The sequence below is a fragment of the Chinchilla lanigera genome, unplaced genomic scaffold (assembly GCF_000276665.1).
Source record: "Chinchilla lanigera isolate Chin_1 unplaced genomic scaffold, ChiLan1.0 scaffold00021, whole genome shotgun sequence".
In the NCBI taxonomy this organism is placed as follows: Eukaryota; Metazoa; Chordata; class Mammalia; order Rodentia; family Chinchillidae; genus Chinchilla; species Chinchilla lanigera.
In genome coordinates this window covers 11,693,221-11,711,211 of record NW_004955422.1, presented here as the reverse complement: position 1 = coordinate 11,711,211, position 17,991 = coordinate 11,693,221, and positions in this window count along the sequence as shown.

Sequence of the window (17,991 nt, the reverse complement as noted above, 5' to 3'; positions counted from 1 at the left end):
TTAATTGGCTGTGCTGCCTTCTGAAAGAGACTTTTACATCTTCAATTAGAATGTAGACTATTTGCATGAAATCATTGATGTTATAATTTAAAAAAGGAATTCATGGCTTTATGACAGTTTACCACACTACATTTTTTTTTCCTCCAAGCTTCTGATGTCTCAGAGAATGTGAATCTGGTATTACATATGCTTGTGCCACTTGGCAGTTAAAAAAATAGTATTTCAACCTACCCCCCCATGTGTGTGTGTGTGTGTGTGTGTGTGTATGTGTCTATTAAGCCATACAATATCATTATTAAGCAGATATGTAAGTTTTATTATTTAATTATTAGATTTTTGCTGATGTTATTTCATTCTAATAATAAAAATATTAAAAATAAAGGAGGTGTTGTTACATACATTAACTATATTGTATTCTTTATATATGGTCTTTATATGAAGAAGACAATTCCTCTTCACTAAATGTAGCCCAGGCAAGTAAAAAACTTGGACACCCATGGGCTAAGCAATAGGTACTCTCAGACGATACTGGTGTACTTTCAGGGAATAGGGGGCAATGTGGGGGTACATAGGCAGGAGTTGCACATTGGAAAGGAAAGGAAAGGAAAAGATGCATAAAGGAAAAGGAAAAGATGCATAACTGGATACTCTGTATCAGCAGAAAGGAAAAGATGCATAACTGGATACTCTGTATCAGCAAGAGGGTGCTGGGAATATTTGTCAGGGGTCTGGAAGGTAGCAGACAGGGTACCCCAAGACAGGAAGAGGGTTTTGGGCAGATTGTCCACGTCTTCCTTACCAAGGCCCTAACTTACTGGGAATCCCCAGCGAGACACATCCCCTCCCAACTACATGCAAGAAGTCCCAGATTCTCTTTGGACTGAGCTTCTCTGGAAGATACACCCGGAAAGACCCACCCAACTAAACAGTAATGAAGGAAAATGAAGCTGAAATGCAGTGTCTGAAGTTTCTTCCCTGGGAACACTATTTTCCTACTAACATGATGGTCCCTCCCAAGAGAGTAATGCTTTCAAAATGTCAACCCACTCTACAAAGGCAAGGCTGTATTATGATCACTATCATTTTATCACTGGGATCCCAGCTGGAATTTTGAATAGGACAAATTACCGTAGCATTCTTCATATCCCTTTCTGATAGCTCCCTAACTTCTGAAAAGCACTTTTAAAAAGATGTTTGCAGGCTAAGATTTGAAGTGCCTGTCTTAGAGATGTGTTTACAACTCGTCAATGCACTTATTATTATGATGTTTAATGTAGTCATAAGGTGTTCTTACTCTTTTCCTAAAAGGAAAATATTATCAGGATGCAATATTTCAGCCAGGCATAGTAGTGCATCTGTAGACCTAGCTATTCTGGAGGCTGAAGCAGTAGGATTGCTTAAGCCTATGAGTTCTAGACCAGCCGAGGCAACATAGTGAGACCTTGTCTCAAAAAAGAACAAAGAAGACATGATTATTTCAGAAGACTTCATGCATGTTTTACCATTTATGTAAAATTTCAAGCCATGCAACATATACCCAATATTGTGAGTGGATACCTGAGTATATGATAACAGTATAAAATGGATATGCAAGTGATGAATCCCCAATTCTGAAAGATGAGTAGAGCAGGCTAGCATCTGAGAGTCACACCTGGCTTGGAGCAACTGCTCCGGCAACACTGTTAAGCAAATGAAAGATGGGCACTGTCTGGGTAGGGTGAGGAGGAAAATGATTCAAGGGGTTAAGATTGCAGAGACTTCAAGCTCAATATTTTATCCTAAGCCTGAGTGCCACGTGGGTGTCTGTAATGTTACATAATTTTGCCTGTCTGGAATATTTCATAATTAATAAAGCCTCAGCCTAGGTCCTGCTGTCTGCTTTCCAGGTGCTCATAGATGGGAAGCAGAATTGCCACGACTAGCTGACATTTATTCTCCCAGCACCAGTATGTTTTAGCTGAGTGCCTTGGGGGAGTTACTTACCTTCTCTGAGATGAAGTCTTCAATATAAAGTAGTGATGAAAGAGCTCTACTTCCCAGATCCCTCAAGATTAAAGGAGCTAAGCAATACACAGCAGTGAGTACTATATCTGGGATTCACCAAGGAATTAAAGCTATGTGTTTAGTATCTCAGCTCTGCCCAGCAGCCCTGTGAAGATGAGGAAAACAGCTCAGACAGGTCAGAGCCTGAATATGATGTTACTGGGATTTGAGCCCAAGCACTATCTATTCTCTTAGCCAGGTTGAGTGTTACAGGAGTTGTAAAATAACTCCTATAGCCTTAACTGTTGGCTCTCTGAGTGTGCTTGGTTTCACTGTCATGGCTGCCTTGAGATCCTGAATCCCTTTTGACTTTAGGGAAGAGCCAGAAGTCACACTGCACCAGCTCTGATGTCCCATGAGTGAGGACACATCATGTTTTTACCAGCCTGCTTCTCCACTGGATGGCAACAGTGTTCACTATGTTTTTGATCAAACTTCTGAAAGACATTCATGAAAGGGCACTTCCAGAACTGCTTCAGAAAGTGGCAAGAACACTGGGGTAAGTGTGCTTGAAGTAAGCAGGAGGGGGAGGTTTCTAAAAGGGATTAATAGCAATGTGTCTTTTACTGTAATATAAAAAATTAAATATTCACAGTATATTTTCATGAACCTCACATACTCCTCTCTTTTTTGTCCTCTGTCATTTCAGACATCTAGCACCCTGGGGACTTTACAGTGCTGGCTTCAGCACTGTAAAGTGCTGTGTATATGCTCCCTGAATTAGAACAGAGTTGTCCCAGGTCAAAACTGTGGTCAGTCCATATGCCTTATGATTTTCTATTGCCAGAAGAAACCTCTGATCACCCTCTCTCCCGCTGACAAAGGCTGCTGCACTCCCAGAAGGCCGTGGGTAGTCAGAGATGCACGTGCTGAGCTTGGCTGCCATCTTGTCTGGGGTTGACCACGAGGAAAGAAGTCATCCGATAAAACTGTATGGCAGAGGCTGAGGATGTGGTTTGGAGAAATCTGGTCCAACACCAAGGCTGTTTTATCTTTATCCAGCCCACATCCCTCACTGTTTCTTCTCAAGGCTCAGTGCAAGGGAAGACTTGAGTTTGAACCTGTCTCTTCCACTTAGTAGCTGTGTGACTAGTAAGGCAGGTGACTTTTCCTTCCTGAGTTGTTCTTTCTTCATTTTAGCATGGTGATGGAATCTTGCCTTAGGGAGGGTGCTGTGTAGCTTCAATGATAGAATAAACTGAGGGGTTCTTTGCGTGATCCGTTATTGTGAGCTCAGATAGTATTTTATAGACAGACAGCTTGAACTAGAGCAGGAGGATCCCAAGGGCTGGACCCATGCCATTCCTTGCAAACTGCCACTCTGGATGCCCATCTTTCCTGTTGGCTCAGAGCCACTTCTCAGAGCCAACAGTCTTGAACCCTACACACGGCAACCTCTGCTCCTCTTCATGGTGTCACCTCTGAACAGGAGTTGTGTTGGGTAAGGGGCCAGGCAGGGGCAGGTGACAATCACAAATGGATGTTTTAAGAAAATCTGTGGCACTCTTGGAATACAAAAGGTGTCTTGGTAAGGTGGAATGGACATAGATGAGGAAGTGGTGTGAATGTGGGTGAGTTGCTTGACTTTTCTGAACTAAATTCCCTCATCTGTCAGTCAGGAGACATAGCCACTAGTGAGATGACACATGCAGAGATGTGGCGTGGGACTGGAAGGTAGCACTTAGTAATAACTGAGGCAGTGGTCAATGACCAGTGATCTCCAAAGGGCAGTGGCTTGCCTCCTGGGAAAGCAGGTCTGCCATGCTGCTCCTGGGAGCCTTCTCTGTCCATTTTTTCTTTCTGAGCCTTTCCTGTATATTCGTTTGACCCAGATTTCTTCTGTATACAAAGCTCAGGGTCCAGGGCACCTACAGTGGGGTTTACAAAAGGACAGCCTTGGGGATGTCTTTAAGGGCTTGTGATTTTGAAGTCTGCTCATTGATGCTAAAGATGAGGCTGGTAGAACTGGGTTTACCTTAAATGACTTATGTCTGAAAATACAGAGACATGTGCACAGAATATACATTTCTTTCTAGAAAGAATTAGTGTTCCAAGAACAAAAGCATGACTGGGGCTTGGTTTCTGGCCTCGTAGAACTTTTGGTCTTGCAGAAGACAGACAGAAGTAAATTCAGTAGGGTAAGGGCCTAAATTAGGTAAGTGGGGCTTGGTCAGTTCTTGTCCTTGGAGTAGTTTAAAGGCTGCTGATTCTAGTGCCAGGAAACCTGGGTTTTCAGTCCAGGCTCTGCCCTTCCAACTCCTGGATCTCTTTCCCTATCTGAAAACGGGAGGGGCGTGTTGCTATACTCAGTGTTGTGCTCTAAGAGTTTTTTCATCTCTGACCTTTTTTGTCTCACACAGGTTGTAGGATTGTGGGGAACGACTGGCATTTTGGCTTAAAGTGTACATTGGATAATTTCCCATTCAAAGAAAAGAAAGTTGCCAAAGAGAAGAATCTTGTTTCTGTTTCATCTTTCTTTGGGAAAGTATGACATCTTTGATCAAATACTCCATGGCTTGGCCGACATGCGGACTTCCAAGGGGAAAATGCTCCATGCCTGAGAAATGCCTGGACATGACTATAAGAAACCAAAAGGAGATAAGATCTTATAATCCCTTGCTCACAGGTAGAAAAAACATAATGGAGAATCTCTGAAAACCCAGGTGAACCCAAGGGCCTTGAGAATGGAGTGGATGAGTACAGTCACGTGACATCCCAGGTTCACCTTGGTGCTGATTTGACATCCAAGGTAAGCTTTTTCTTATGGATGTTTGTATTTTTTTCAGTGGGTAGTTGTGAAGCAAATGCTTCTGTAATCTCACTTGATCATACAAGGCCCCCTGCGAGTGAGAGTCGGAGGGTGGTGATTAGTAAGAGCTGCAGGCACCCAGGAGCCTGGAGACGACTGTACCCCTTGGTATTGGAATGAACTGGCATCACGGCAAGGAGCTGCCTCCTAGGACCTGTGTCTGGTGCTAGGGAGAACCAGCTACTGCCAACCTAGCCGGGTAGGCAGGGTTTGGGGGAAACATACTGTTCTCACCTCTCTCCTTGTCTTCCATCCTGTGGAGATCCCCGTTGGTTGACTCTACCCTGGAGCCAGAGAGTAAAGGAGGCTGGTGAGGCTGTCCCAGAGACCAACCTCCTGACACAGAGCAGGACCTGGTCTTCTGGGGAGATTGGCAGAGCTGGAAAGCAGGAGCCGATCTACGCCAAGCAAGAGACTCTTTAACCTCTCATCGCCTTAAGACCTAGAAAACCAAGTTGCCGGACCCCAGTGAGTAGTCGCTCAAGCTGTGTATCTAGCTCCCTCTCAGTTCTCTCTTTCAGCAGTGACAAAGAAGACATAGGCCAAAGAGTTGGCTGGGCAGAGAAGTAGTCACACTCTGTGGGGAGGAGGGAAGGGTTGAGAGGAAACCCGAGTTCTTCCACTTGTCCTTCCCCTGAAGATGAGGGGCCAGCCCTTTCTGAAGACAAACCTATTCCACCCGTCCATGCGCAGAATGGGAGAAGCTAGCATTTGCCAAGGCTCTACTGCATGTGGGATGGAGGCAGGCTCTTTGTGCGTGTTGTTTCTTTTAATCCTTTGGTGATTAACTCATGGAAATAAACAGCTCCAGAGTCAGCTGTATTTGGAGGACATTGGCAGACTTGGCTTTTGGAAACCTGGTGATGCTAACAAAGTTCACCTTCAAAGCCTTCTTTCCTCTTGGTTTCCTGCAAGACCCACCCCAGCCCATGGGCCAAGCACCCAGATATTCCTATGAGGAGGAAATACAACACCCGGTGTATTCATTCACTTGAGGCATTACTTAGCATGTTACCCCTCCCAGGAGACTCTGTGTTTCCAGGAGGGTCAGGGAGTGGGCGGTGCTGAGCCCAAAGGGGTGAATCAGTAATAGTGGAATCCCAGGCATTCAGAGAGGTCATATTTCTAGGGTGGGATCCTTCCTGACACTGTTCATGTTATACGAAGGCGGCAGCTACCTATTGTCCCCTGGAAGGAGGTGTGGTGCTCGTGGGGAAGGAGAGGCACCTCCATATGGAGGTGTCTGATTTTCAAAGGGACAGATTGGAAGGAGAAGCAGCTTAGACACCCACACAGCTTCTTCAGGCGCAAGGAAAAATTTCTACCCTGCTCTCTGAAGCTGGGTTCCCTTCACCCGGAACACGGTGCTGTCCTTATGCAATGTCCCTGCTGGCAGAAGTGTTTGAGCCCCTTGTTTTCACACTTGTGCCGTTTCTAAGAAGGAGCCGTGGCCTTTGAGTGGAAACGGGTTCTTGAATAGGTGCCTGGGTGCCAAAGGAGGGAGCCAAGAAAAGGCGGAGAAGAGGAAAGTCCTGCCTTTTTCGAGGCAGCCAGATGGCAGGCTTGAGATTCCGCCGCAGCTGCGGGGTCAGGTTGGGGTCAGAGTCGGGCTGAGGGCAGGAAGGGGACGGGCCAGGCCAAGCAGGTGACGTGGTGGGAGGATATGAGGAAGACTACCCTCGTCTGAAGCTGGACGCTTGGTTAAGTCCACAATCTATGGACTTATAAAAGCCAGGCTGGGGGGAAGTCCTTTACCAATTAACTTAATGACATCATCAGCAATGCTAATCACCACTACCTTTTATTGAGCATTGACTCAAAAGCCATGCGCTTTTCCTAAATAATTTAGTTTAGATCCTATGAAAGTCTTGTTTATTTACCCAATTATACTGTATTGAGTTCCTACCATGAGTCAGGCACTGTTGTGAGAACAGACAGTCCTTATTCTACACTACATGCAATTAACAAAACACAACTCTAGGGGGTGCTGTATACACAGTCTACTTTGTGAATGATGTGTCCAGCTTTTGAACAGCCTGGCAACCCCTCTCTGTAGAGCTCGCGTTCTAATGGAAGTGCTATGATACCCACAGGCGGGTGCTATTTTCCCCCCATTACTGGGTGGGAAATGGAGACACAGGAGGGTTTAGTCACTTGCTAAGGTTTTCAGCCCCAAATAGCTACACTATGGCTCATACCACAGTTGGCCTGATCCTACGATTCACCTGTGCCAGGTGCTTGCCATTCTTTCCCTCCTGGGAAGAGGGAGGAAGGAGTATCCCGGCTGCCAAGGTAAAAGTTGGGTTGGTTGACTTAGTAGAGGCATCATGTCCTGATGGGGTGGGCTAGGACAGTCCGTGGTAACGGGGGTCACTCCCTGAAGCTACCTTAGCTATGGGAAGTTTTGATGAGGTCTCCATGGGAACGTTGGGAAGACAGGTCTTTTTTCTTTACTGGCTGAGGGAATATTCAAAGGGGCCCACTTCTGGGTGGGTCTTACGGCCTTGAGAGGCTAGAGTCATCAACTGGTCCACCCATTTATTTATACTTTATCATCATTTATTAAATGTCTTTGTTATGTTTGGAGGCAGAGCAGTAAGTTGAGGGACTTGAGGTTGGCATACATAGCTTCCAAACCCCTTTGGTTCAGAACAGAGTAGAAAGGGTTGTGAGGCATCTTGGGTCAGTTTCATGACTAGAGGGGCTGATCTGGTGCTGCAAGAACAGAGACTGCACTCTCCACTAAGGGCCTTACCTTGCTAGGGCTGGACCTAGTTTTCACAGCAATGAACCTGGGTCTTACCTTTGGGTCAGGTGTGGTGGTACCCTACAAAGGAGAAGAGCCTTGTCTACACTTTTCTGCCTTTGTTCTTAAGGAGGAGGAAAGATGGCCTTTGGTTTCCTGCCCACTTCCCTTCTGCCGTGTCTCTCTTCCCCCATCCCAGATGTTCCTGCATGTGCACTGGTGGCTTCTGAGACCAGGACAGGGCCACCGAGACCGAATGCCAGCCCCTTAGGACTTAGAACATTTTGAGGAGTATCTCTGTGTGGGCAGAACTGCACAATAGAACACACAATCCCTGGGAAAGCTGATGTCTAAGTTTGGCCCCCATGATGTCCATCTTTTTTTACTGTTTGGATCTCTCCTTTTTGTCCCATTGTGCTTATTGTCCCTTGGAGACCGGGTCTCAGGTAAGAGAAAGGATTGCTGTGGTGGACGAGTAAGTGAGGCTTGGGAGAAGGCAGTAAATCCAGAGAAAAAGGTCATGTGGCTTCTTCCTTGGGCCCTATATGGCTTATGGGGACCACGGGGCTCCGGCTCCTGTTCCTCCAGATTTTATCAGTCTCTGTCCTTGTGCTTATACCAGAGGAGGAAGTCAGGACAAGGGTTGGGAGGAGAGCTGGAAGATTAGTGAGAGAAGCTGGATTTGCTCAGAGCAGTCTTCTTCTTCCTCTCCGCTTTGCCTAAGACCAGTGTTGTCTAGAGAACCTATTTTTGGGAAACACATTTTCATGACAGATTAGGCCAGGGTGACAAATAAATATCTGCCTACCACAGATACTGCCATCTCTGCCCCTACTCCTAAGCAAAGGCAGACAGTGCTTTTCCTTCTTACTGTGTGTAGATTCTCCTTCAACGCAGGCCCCTGGACAGCTCTTCTCATCCAGACAACTCTATCATCCACATTTGCAATGAAGCCCATTTCCTAAGCCTATTCAAGCCCATTTGCTATGAATTCTCTGCAGTTAAATTTTCCAAGGAGACCCATCTTATTGCTGTGACTTCTGCAGGACTTGGAACCACAGAAGACAGTTCAGTGTTGATTCACAGAAAGCCCTGTGGATTTGATGGCTTGCAGTATACACTAGACTTGACTGACTCACGGTATCTATTTGTCTCCTGCACTGACCAAGCTGGTTCTCTGGGCTTGGCAGGAGTTCTGGCTGAGCCCTCTCATTGCTCCACATTCCCTCTATTACTAAGGAGGCGTTGTTTCTTAATTATGAGGTGCTAGATACCAGAAGTGCTTTCTTTTGTTTCAGTGGGTTTAGCAAAGGGTTTATGAATATTTCTTGACTTTGACATTCACTGTCTGGTTCTTTCAGGAGTGCAAAGATCACTGAGCTGGCAACAGGGGCAAATTAAAGTCAGACGGGAATCAGGGTGGAGACAGACTAGGCAGAGGGATGCTTGCAACACCTACACTTGTGGAATTCCGCCTCAGCATCATACCATTTGGATCCTGTGACCCAAGTCCTCTGGGTGGTCTGCTGCTCCACTGAAAGTCATAAACAAGCAGGCTGTGGGAAAACTACAGTAGATAGCTTAGGCAATTTAATATAGTAATTGACAAAAATGGATGAAATTATAATATTCAATCACTAATACACCTTATTTTTATTTTAAATTGCTAAATAGATGAGTTTAAATCTCCTACTTCAAAGTCTCCCATCTGAGGTTAAATCAGCCCTTAATGCTTCAGAGTGTGAAGGTCCTGAGATCCCAATTCTTTTTTTTTTTTTTGTCTTTTTTTGGTCTTTTTGAGACAGGGTCTCACTATACAGTTCAGGCTGGCCTTGAGCTCACTTTGTAGCCCAGGCTGGCCTCAAACTTGCAACGATCCTCCTGTCTCATGCTCCCAAATGCTGGGATTACAGGCGTGCACTATCATGCCCGGCTCTGAGGTCCCAATTCTGAAAGGAGAAAGTTTGTTTATTAGTTATAGATTCATGGAGAAATTCTGTTCTTTTGGATTAAACCCAATATAGCTTTTAAAAAATAATCAGTTTCTTTCTCATGTAAGCTACAAGAATTAACAGGAATGAGAGGCTTGTTGGAAGTCTAGTTAGTGGACAGGCAGTTTCTGTACACTTTGGAGAAACTTGTGTCTGAGGGCAAAATGAATGTCTAATCTTGGTGGTCTGTGCCATCCGTGTTTATAAAAAATGGCATGGGGTTTTGGTGGTCTTTCCCATTAACACGGTCACTGCTAGGTCCTCTGATGCTGGGAGGTCAGCCGACCTGTGTAAGCCTCCGTTTCCCCTGCTGTAAGATGAGCAGGGTAATTCAGGCCATCACAATATTTAAGTGAGGAAAATGTATGATTACAGCCTTGAAAAAAACAGAGACACCAAATGCATTTTTATTCAATAGCACACTAAAATCTGTTAAATGTATTTTTATCAGTGCCTATGAATTTTACAAAATATTGAGTTGCACTGTGATATTTTCATACGTGTACACAATAGATTTTGATTATATCTAGTCCCGGACAGGACTCCTTTGCATGCTACCCCTTCCTCCTTTCTTTCCCTTCTTTTGTCTCACAATAGTCTCTTTTCTACTTTCATGTCATTTTTTAATTTTTGATTTTAGATTTCACTTTGATTTTAGATTTCACTTCTTGGGGAAAACCTGTGGTACTTGTCTTTCTGAGCCTGGCTTATCTCATTTAACACAGTGATTTTCAGTTCTATCACTTTTCCTGCAAGTAACATAATTTCTTTCTCCTTTATGGCTACGCATAATTTCTTTCTCCTTTGAGCATATGTACCACATTGCAATGCATTTTGAAAAATAATATTTATTGAATTTTCCATGATATATATATATTTTTATGCATTTGAAAGAGTATAGAAAATAAAGAATAAAAATTACAAAGTCCTCCTAAATACAAGTACCCTTCACTTTTGGTTTATTTCCTTCTTGACAGTTTCATGGGTGTATTTTTTATTGTGGTAAATCATACATAATGCAAAATTTGCAATTTTAACCATTTTTTAAGGGCACAGTTCAGTGACATTACTACATTTATATTGTTGTGCAACCTTTACACCATCCAACTTCAAATTTTTCATCAATCCAAACTGAAATTCTGAGCCCATTAAACAATAGCTCCCACTGCACACTCCATCCCCACCCACCCTTTCTTGGTAACTGCTATTTAAAGTCCCATTTTTTTATGTATTTGACTTTCTAGGTCCATAATATAAGGGGAATGTCTTAGTTACTTTTCTCTCATTGCTGAGACAAAATATCCAACGTCCAAAATGAAGGAAGGAAAGGTTTATTTAGCTTACAGTTTGTGGAGGTTTCCGTCCATACTTGGCTGGCTCCGAGGCAGAAGATAACAAAGCAACAAGAGCAAGGGGGGAATAGTAGCCGAACAGCAAAGCAGCCAGAGCAAAAGGGAGGAATGGCGCCAAGCAGCTTCTTTCCCTGCCTTACATTGTAAACAGGCTACCCCCACCTAAGGGGCGTGTAGCTCTCACATAATCTCCATGCCCTCCTCTTCCACAGGCTCAGGATGTATACAAAGTAAGTATCCTGGCTTCCTGCTGAGTCACTTAGCCAAACCTCTAGACTCCCCAAGTTGACACAATGTATCAACCATAACAGGGAACCACATCTAGACATTTTTATGAATAGGTTTCTTATAAAATATGAACTAAGGCTAATGACTATTAAATTTAGTGTCCTCATTTCTTGACATTTTGTCATCATGATTATCTGTTGGTGTTGCTATATTCTCTACGTGAACATTGCTTTTAATGACTGAGCATTATCAAGTTAAGTCACATCATTTCTATTATTATTCATCCACTGTTTCCAGATTTTTATGTCATGAAACATATTATTTGTGTGCAGAACTTTTATCATCTCAGTAGGCACTTTCTTTGTACAGAATCATGAAACTAACTACTAGTTTCAAAGGAATGTGAACTTTTCAGGCTCACAATTCCTACAACTGAATGGCTCAGAAAAAATTTCAGATGGATCCATCTGCAGATGGAGTGGGCCTCCAAGGTCCTAATTTCTAGGGATGTTGGCCAGCGGTAGGACTGATAAAGCTTTGGATGTCTAAGGAGAGGGGAAATGGCAGTGGTGTTTTCAAAATAACCGTGTGGGAGTGACTTAGGGGTGGTGGTCTTTCAAGGAAGGGTACAGTGTCTTTGAAGAAAAGCATGTGCAGATCAAGCACTATTTTCTCCTTAGATTGTGTTTATTGGGGTGACTTAGAGGCTTACTGACGCGAGTATTGGGAACCCGAAAGCCTTCCCTAAGCCACCCGTTAGTTCCTCTGCCTATGGAACAGGTGATGCTTGTCAACATCTCCCATCTCTGACTTTTTGTGACTCTAGGACTGTGGAGAGCACAGACTCCCTGCTGGACCCAGGGACCCCAGGGCGATTGTGCCAGCATGGCTTACCCACACCTCCCTTCTGTTTCATCTTAGGCGTCATGGAGAAGTGGCCCCCTCCTCTCCCTTCTAAGGAAAGTCCATGTCACCATGAGCAGTCTGAGCTTCTCCCACTGCATTCTTGGTAGCACAGCCTGGTGAGCGGCGCTCCCAGTTGCCCTCAGCTGCTCTCCAAGAAGACGTCACAAGTGTGAGAGATCCAAATCAGTCCATTTTGTCCCCTGTGGCACTGTGTGCTTTGGCTGCCTGGGCAGAAATCTGGGTCTATATTTACCTATCATTTCGATCCTATCTTGGGGTGTAACTGGAATTGAGTTCTTGGTGTGGAAATTCTTACTCAGAACACAAAGGATTGAAGAGAACTGGAGCCTGAACTACGGAAGGACTCTTCCCCGAGGCCTCTTGGCAGGGGTGGCTCTTGTTTCTTGGAGAGGTGATATGGCCAACATGTGGGTGTTTCCTTTGGGAGAGAGTTCCTGCTTTTTCAGTAGCTATGGGCCATCGTAACCCTGTGGTTCCTGCCTTCTCCATGTTGTCTGATGATTCCTTGAGTGAATTGCTCCATGGTTTAATCCTGAAGGCAGAAAAGTCAACTTTGGTAGCTCTCCTTGTCTCTGTGGGAGCTCTGGTCTGCATCTCACAGTGAGATGTCCCTCACATGGCTTCCAACACTTCTGAGTCGTGTAGACTCAATCTCAGCTTGTAGAATGCACAGTAGGAGGGAGGGCTAAATGCATGTGTGTAAAGTCTACTCATTTCTACCCATACCAGTACGATCAGCTGAAAAATGTTTTCAAAGGCCTACTCATTTCAATAATAAGCATATACCTGTCATTTCAGTGACATGGGAGATTTATTTCTTTCCTGAATTTTCCCCTGAATAGCTAATGTTACGATTTTTAAAATTAAAAAAAAACAACTAATTTTTTCTAATTATATTCTTTTTTCATTCTTAATTATATTTATAGGTTTAGGATAATTCTAATATGACAGCAAACAATATGTGTATGTTTCCTAGATGTGCACACTCACTGTATTTCATGAATGCATGAACAGGTGCACGATAATTTCTGTGAAACCCACATTAGATCATTCTCCTTTTTCAGTTGAGATATGAGTTCTGACAGTGCTCTGTTGGAAAAAAATTCATTTGCATTTTTTAGCCTTCAATTGTTTTAAAATAGTATCCACTTTAGGACATAGAATTTGGTAGAATAACATCATGTACCCTAAATATCTATGAACCAGTTTGGGAAGGTTCTGCTTCTTCTGATCCCAGTCTCTCCTTGACTGCAGATTATTTTGAAGCATATTTTAGATCATGTCATTTTCTGTTTGTACAATGTATCTCCAAAAGATAAGCATTCACTTAAAAGTAATCTACTTTTCAAACAAAGAAAAATTACAGGCATTTTCAGAGGGGTCTTAGAAAAAGATAAAGCTTTACTCATTAATTTAAAAAATTAGGCAACTAACTTGTGTTTATTGTTTCTAATATGGATCATCTTGTTATAAGCAGTGAAAGAATCACCCTGTTAGACATAGGGCGATGAACTCAGTTTGTTAGATGACTTTGAGGCGAGGCCCTATAGAAAGGTCATAATTTTTAGTTACTTGCCATGGTCAAAACTTTAATTCTGCAGAGCACAAAATCATGATTGGGAGTTATACACATGGAATGTATTTTCCAAGAGTATGCTTGGGCTCAGGATATATGATTTTTCTCTTGCCTAACTATGGGATCAGTCATGTCAGGTCTGTCAAGACAGGTGATCAACCATTTTTTTTTAATTTTAAAAATCCCAAAATAACAACAACATAGACAAAAACAAAACAAAGCAAAAACAATAAAAAATGATACAGAGTTTCAAAACAAAATGATAGGCATTAACAGTGGTTATTATATTAAACATTGTTATCTTCAATGAAATTGCTCAGATTACCAGGTGTAAGAATGCAAGATTGATCAAACCACTAAAGAGAATAAAAATATTTTAAAACATTAGAAATGATACAGAGCTTCACTTAACAAGATGGTAGGAATTCACCAGTGGTTGTCACACTGCATATTGTTGTCTTCAAATTAGTTGTTCAGAGTACCAGATATAAGCATGTAAAATTGGATTTGGTTATTTTTGATTGCACTCTTCTTTCAGTAGATAATTACACATGTATCTGTGACTTATTAACTTCTAAATTATATATGTTCTCTATTATATGAATAGTATAAAATATGTGTAAAATAGACACTGAAGAGGGTGAAAAGTTATAGCACTAACAGTTCAAATATGTTCTTGAGCTCTCTGGGTCCTCTGGCCCCTGCCCCAATCTGAAGACCCTTGGGAAAGGCTGTCGGAGACAACATTATATCATGGCGAGGTGTGTGGGTCATAAGGCCAGACAGCTGAGGTTCAAATCACAGCCCCACAATTCCTGAGCTATGTGACCCTGGAGATATCTCTTAACCTCTCAAAGTCTGTCTTCTCATTTGTAATATGAAGGCATTACTACCTTACAGGGTATTGTTAGGTTCAGTCCTTACATAGTGCTTGGTTCATGGTAAGCATTCAATACATTTGAGTTCATGATACTGATGAGGATTATAGCATAATTTTGATGGGCTGGGGTCAGCATACATTTTTAATCTCCTTTTATAGCACAATGCACACATTTGTACTTATTCGAGCATTGCTGTGTGCTTGTTGAGGTTCTGATAGTGAGGCCGTGACGATAGTTACAGGGACGGTCATGTTGGGTGTGATGAACAGCATGGTGTATGTATTATCACTCACTCAGTTTATTTGAATCGATGATGATGGTAATAGTACAATGACTATTACCGGAATGGACACACTGGGGGTGGTGACTATGATGAGTTGAAACGTTTTATAGTCCCTACCTGAAAAACGTCATCAGTACTTGCACCTGTCTTTCTTAAGAACCCTTCCTGAGCCATGTGTCAAATATGCCAACTAACCTGTTGCATCCTGTCTGTCTTCCTGGCCTCTCTGTCTTATTGATCTGCTTTGCTGTTGGGCTGTCCTTTGTGGTCCTGGAGCTCTGACTCTGTAAATCTGGTGCTATGCCTGCCTGCACCCCTGACCCAGTGGACAGACTAAGAGCTCTGTTCACTGCAAGACCATTGGTCCAACAGTAGCATTTGATGCTCACATGAAAGAACTTGCTTCTGAAGACCAGGGGCAGGGGCTAGAATGTGGCCTTCTGGGGCTTTATTCATCATATACCTCATATCTTTGTCATGAGAAATGGCAAATGTTGCAGGATCAAATTCAAATGCTTGGGCAGTCCTGGAGTTAATACCCAAACCAGGTCAGCAGGGGCATTGAGAATGAGCATGTCCAGGAATTTTTGCCACAAATGATCCTGGGAAGGGCTGACTCTCAACTGCCCTGGGCATCCCAGGCAAGTTGCAGAGAAAAGACTTTCTCTTTTCCAAGATCAAGACAAAGGAAGGTTAGCTTGTGCCCATTAAAATAGGAATCCACGTTAAGCTCTTTTTTGGGGTATTTTATGTTTCCATTAACCTTGTGGGCTGGACCTTTGGGAAGTACGCACACTCTTCCGATTTTATATTTTTAATAGACTCAAGAGTTAGAGATATTTCTTCACACTCTTCCATTCTCAGCACTGTCTTGAGGATTAATTTTTTTAGCAATTCTTTTCTTTTCTTTTTTTTTTTTTTTTGGTACCAGGAATTGAACTCCTGCCCCTGCTGCGCAGGCATTTATGCTGCTGAGCTATCTCCCTGACCCCTCCACCCCCGCCTTTTTTTAGCAATTCTGACACATTAGCATATTTCAAACCTTAAAAAATTTTTTTTTATAGATCATGGTGTCTACCTGAGACAATGTGAAAATGAACAAACCTCAGAATTTATACTGATCTATTCATGACATTTTTTCCAATTGGGGTGTTATTCATGTCTCAAAGTTATTTGTCTCTAATACTAGGCTATGAAGTATGAAGTTTGTAGAGTGAGATTACATGCTCTTAAAATACCATTTCTCCATGAATTGTTCTTTAATACAAAACTATTATTCTATGGGTTTGAAATACTTTATAAGATCTATGCTTCATTATACAGATTCTTGTGGTTAAAATGCATGTGTCTAATAGGTAAACAGTCATTCTCTTCCAAACTACAGTAATGTTTCCATACTCAGATGCTTCTGTTCATGAACAATTCGGTTTGTGAACAGAAGTGCTCAGAGAAATTTTGCTTCCATTTGCAAACTCTGCATTGGGTGGCGAGGCACACCATGGCTATCTTCCCCACTCTAGTCAGAGTCGTGGCTTCCTCTAGTTGAGGTCACGGTCACAGACAGACCCATGCACACTTGCCATGAAGCTTTTGTGTGCTTTGTAGCACATACAGTACCGTGCAGTAGTATTCCATCTAGCATGGCTCCGAAAAAGTGCAGAGAAAGTACGGTAAGCAGAAGGTTTTGAAAAAAATAACCATTGACTGGAAGAAGGAAATTGTAGAAAAGCATGACATGGTATTTATTTGATTGATCTGACCTCAGAGTACAAGATGGTGACGTCCACAGTACCTACTGTATTGAAGAATAAAGATGTCATCAAAGGAGTGGAGGTGGCTAAGGCAGTAATGATGTTAACCAAGCAGAGGACACAAGTGCTGGAAGAGGTGGAAAAATTTTTGTTAGTGTGTTTGAATGAGAAGCAGCTGGCAGGTGACAGCATTAGTGAAGCTCTGATCTGTGAAAAAACTAGGACATGCATAGTGATTCACTGCAAGAAAATCCCTCTATGAGTGCAACAAGTGATGAATTTAAAGCCAGTAGAGGGTAGTTTTAAATTCTGCAAGGCAAGTGGCATCCACGGTGTGAGAAGACATGGTGAGGTTTCCCGTTCTGACAAGGCTGCTGCAGAAGCCCAGAAGACAGAATTAGCAGAGTTCATGAAGGCAGAAGGATACACCACGCAGCAAGTGTTCAACTGTGATGAAACTGGGCTCTTCTGGAAGAAGATGCCAAAGAGAACCTGTATCATCAGGAGGAGAAGGCATTGCTGGTGCACAAGCCCTTGAAGGACAGATTGACCCTTTTACTGTGCATGAACGCAAGCACGGATTTGAAGACTAAGCCACTACGGGTGTACCATTCCCAGACCCCTGATGCATTCAGGGAATAGAAGGTGCACAAGGCCAGACTACCTGTATGTGGAGGGCCGATGTGAAAGCTCGAGTCACAAGACAGTCGTTCACGGAATGGCTACCCAAGGTGTTCCCATGAGCTTCTAAGGAATATCTTTTGGACAACCAACTGACAGAAAGGTGCCTCTTCTGACGGACATTGCCCTGGCACACCCTCCAACATCGGTGGATGATATGACACTATGACTTCATAAAGGCCATGTTCCTCCCCACCAACACAACGCCTCTTCTGCAACCCACGAACCAGCAAGTGATCTGCAACATCAAGAGGCTGTGCACAAAGGCGCTCTTCAGCAGGTGTTTTAATACCACTAAAGAAGCGTCCTTGTCCCCAGAAGAGACATTTCCATGTCCCCCACTCTGCAAACCTCAATGACAAAGCCTGGGAAGATGTCACAAACCGAACCTTGAACTCAGCCTGGAGGAAAATGTGCCCAGAATGTGTCATTGAATGTGACTTTGAAGGGTTTGATGACAGGTGGTGGAGGAGATTGTGTCCATGGGTAAGAGTGTGGGCCTGGACATTGGTGGTGCAAACATAGAGGAGCTTGCTGAGGACCATAAGGAAGAGCTGATGGTGGAGGAACTTGCTGAACTCCAGAGTGAGCAGCAGAAGGTGCTTGTTGAACAGCACTCCACTGGGGAAGAGAAAGGCAGAGAGGAGGCTAGCAGCAAAGCAGCAATGTGACAAAATCCATTATGGAAAAATGGAATGAGTTTAAGGATTTCTTTGAGACATA